The following is a 4280-nucleotide window of genomic DNA, read 5'->3' as shown; positions in this document are numbered from 1 at the left end:
ATACAGCATTACTCAAAAATTCACCGAATACTCACATCACACCAAAACTAACCTGTACCTGCATTTACACTCTCTCTTACTCAAGAGACTGTCTATCAACAAATTTTCTTTTCGTGGACTAAAAGAGGAGTCTCCCTACTGACCCTGGGGCCTTTTTTCCGTTGTCATGTCAGTAAACCTACCTCTTTTTACCCCTGTTGTTTTGCTTAGTGGTAGCAAGAGGGACCTGTCCCTCATTCAGTTATATGGGCATTGACTTGGAATCTGCTATGCAAATTCCAGCCCGTGGGATGCTTAGTATATTACCATTACCCTACCTGAGAACTAAATTCTAAGCTGCTGAATGAGGTTAAGCAGTTCATTCGAAACTACCATTACTTTTTGGCCTTATATCATTAGCTTTGGCTATCTAGATTTAATGTAGTTTAAACCATTACCCTGAAAAGTAATATATCTCATTGATTTTTTTAACCCTTTTAGCATTAACATAAACTACTTTAACCCTGTTCAGATTGCAAATCCCCTTTTACAAATTTAATTTAGTAATTTCAGATAACCTCTCTTATGAGCTGCCAACGCAAGAGCCCGTGTCTTACACAAGGTAAGGTAATCTACACACACACACACACGGATACATGTCCCTATGCACTGACGACGCAAGAGCCCGTGTCCAGTAAAAGGCTGGGCAATCTATCAAGCAAGCAAGCAAGGATAAATGTATGAACTGCACAATGGAGGAACTAAGAACTGCAGCCCAGGAAGCAATCAGGAGTACAAAAACGGCAGGGGCACAGACCTACTACACTGATAGTACTCTAGATCCTGGTATTCAGACAACAGGAACTGCAGTATATTCCAATAACTTTTTGGCCTGCTGGAGAACATCAAATTGGTTTCCCAGTCACATTGGAATACCATGGATTGAGAAAGCAGATGAGCTAGCCAAAAGCACCAGATGCTTCGACAGAGAATAGGTACACATGGGCCATAGACATAGTGTCTCCCCCATTGACAGATGCATGCCAAGAGAGCAGGCTATATGCGTCCACAGACTCAGGCTGGGGTATAAAGCAAATTGGGAGATGAAGTAAAATAATAATGAAAGACCCTGTGAAGATTGAGACGTCTTACCACAACAGGCCCTCCTGCACTACCCGCTAGAATGTAGAGAAAAAGCATAACTAAGAGATAACTTTCAAGCGGACATCAACTCGTATCATGCCCGGCAGACTACAGCCACATTGGTAAAAGCAATTGTCGAAAACATAGATATCCACAGATAATTTCTGTCAAACCTACCTCCACTGAGGTAACAACCTCTGAAACCTTCATCAAAATCCATCTCATCCCCTTGCCGTAGGCCCTAAACACATCATCCCCTGTATTTTTCTATAACTTTCTCTACTACTAAAATATTCCACAGGGACCCTAGGGAGTAAAGGGTTGGACAACCCTACCTGCAACATTTTTCTACGTTTCAAAGGCCTTACAAACCCTTCAAGCTACCACTTTCCATGACATAATGGACCCCTTCCACTACCACCATCATCCTTCCTATGTTCACATTTGTCTCTACAGCAAAAAAAACTTTCAAATTCCCTTTTGTTTAACAACCAACCTGTATTTTATAGGTTATCTACGGGCCAAACAAAGGAAAGGCTCGGACCAACAGGAATTGTTGGCTACAATACAACGAACAAACGAAAGTTGTTACCAAGTAAGACGAGTTGACTTTTCAAACTTTTATAAAGCAAGGGACAGATGGTATTGAGTAGTTTTAAATATAAAATGTTAACATGCAGAAATATGGCTCCTGCTTCTAATGATGAATACTGAATCAGTCTTCTTTGTCTTCTTCAAAATACTTTATTGGTGTGTGTAGTCACTAAAGTTCAGAGTCACAGATAGTGTAGCTGAATAATGTCTCCAACATAAGGAGTGTTCAGTCAGGGGTTTCTCGTTTCTGCCTCCCCATAATCTCTAAAATTGGCTGCCAATGTAAGAACCAGTGTCCAGCACAAGGATGTACACTCTAAAAAGCAAGCAATGATCTTTCTACCAGCTCAAGAACTGTCCTACCCGGCACAAGGGACACCCAGCTCCCTGCCAGTTTGGTGGCAGAAATTTTCAGCGCTGACATACACTGTCGACTTCTTTCCAATAAGCTCTTATAGCGGAACCTTCATCTGTAGTTTCTGCTATAGCAAGGAGCACCATCATTGTCAAGACTTCTGTTATGTTGACAGGAAAAAATGTAAGGAATGCAATGCATACTATGATCACAAGGGAAAATTTGTGTTCTTTGCTCCCAAGCTGGCAGCAGAGCTCGGCTTGCAGCTTGATTGGGACGGTGTCCAGCACAAGATATTGTGCAGATGTAATGATTGCAATCTGTACCACAACATCATACATCAACTTGTCACTTGAAGGAATAAGGAGCCTCCTTTGCACAAGATAGCCATACCACTGGAGCTCATCAACATTGAGATCCTACAATTCCATACCCCAGGAGTTCTCCAAAAGATACTGAAGACCCTGGGAAGGCCACCTAGATGGTTCAGTTTTAAATCGAATCCGGATATTGACCGCATGAAGGCTACACCTAATAGCTATTATCAAGAACGTGGTCTTCCTGTTCTTGACCCCTCTCCTCAACCAGTGAGGATGCCTCATGCCAAGAAGAAAAAGAGTGGAACAACAGTGAAACCACGTACTGCCACCTCCACTGCCACACTACCTACTAGCACTCTAAAACCAGAAGAAGAAGCGTCAGCCATGGACCTGGATCCTTCCAAAGACACTCGCCTTCCTACTCTGGCTGAGGCACATCAGCCCTACTGCAATTGCACATCCTGCCTAACACAGCAACTTGCTAAAGTCACTGCCAAGCTCACCCCAACTGTTGGGCCTACTCCAGAACTAGCTAAAGCCACTGCCACACTCTCTCCAACTGGCCTGCTCCAGAACCCCGGCCCACCTTTATGGATCCAGAGCACCTGCCAAAATTCAAGTTACCAGACATGGAAGGTGTACTTTCCAATGCAGCAGTTGCTGCCATTGCAACCTCGAACCCAGGAATAAAGATCTCTGCCAGAGCCTTTCTAAAGGGTGATATGATCATTAAACCTAAGGATCAGGATAGTGCCCGCCTTTTTCACAGGGAAACCTCCCTGGCCTATCTTGATTCTGCCAGGAAATTGAGGAAAGCAGTTGTCTCCAACTATTCTGTCAATATGCCACTGTCCTTCATAACTGACTGCAATAATGTTGCCCATGCTGAACGCCCTTTAGGCAGCCATAAACAGCCTATCAGGAAAATCGCATTTACCTTCATTGGGCCAATCCCACCTGCATTGGACCTCACACTATGGGGAATTTTCCCTATAGAGGACTTAGACATCGACTTGCTTCAACTGCCATCAAGGAAAACTGCGTAAGTTCAACGGTCTGTGGAGTCTGCAATCGCCAGCATCTCACCCAAGAATGCATTGACACCCACAAGAACGAGTTAGAGATCCATCCGAAGTGTCCCAATTGTGGTGGATCTCTCCACGCCTGGAACAGGAGGTTTCCAGAGCAATTTAGAAGACTCACAGCATTACAGACCGTCCCACCTACCACTGCAGCAGCTGCCCCGCCACAGCTACCCAAGCCCCAAAGAGCTCCACGTTCCAGGCCTCCATGTAAGACTTCCACTGAGCCTGACCCAGTCACCCCCACTCCTGTCACTGTGGTCATGCTCTTGGGGCTGAGCGACTGTACCTCCATGCCTAAATTTATGCTCTCTGGGCTGAGCGACTGTACGTCATTACTGAGGGCCTGTCTTGGTTGTGTATGCTTATGTGTTTAGTAACTTTGAAAAGTAAGATTGCTCTGGTCGGAGCAATACACTTGAGCAGATTGTCGTGAGCTGAGATCTGGCAAGACCTTGACCACATTGGTTGGGTCTTCCACCTTGAGGTCTATGACTGACTGTCTAAGAGCCCCATCCAGGAATAATGTCAGGGCAATTTATGCACGCACGCAAGCACCTGTCCTTTTATATTAGGAACAATACTCTAGAATTCTGGATCGTTCAAGACTAACATTAATCTATAGCTATGCTCTAGGATCCTACTGTCGAATCATCCTGTTGAACTCACGTTCGTCAGACGGCCGGCGCCGAAGTACAGTTGTTATGAGAAGTGCCTAGAACTCCTCTTCCAGAACACAATGATATTTGGAGTTACAAATATATTAACATATATTTATTTTTTTTTTATTTTTACATCAACATAGAG

This window comes from Palaemon carinicauda, chromosome 25 (assembly GCF_036898095.1).
Source record: "Palaemon carinicauda isolate YSFRI2023 chromosome 25, ASM3689809v2, whole genome shotgun sequence".
NCBI classification, from domain to species: domain Eukaryota; kingdom Metazoa; phylum Arthropoda; class Malacostraca; order Decapoda; family Palaemonidae; genus Palaemon; species Palaemon carinicauda.
Note: the sequence above shows the minus strand (reverse complement) of the source record.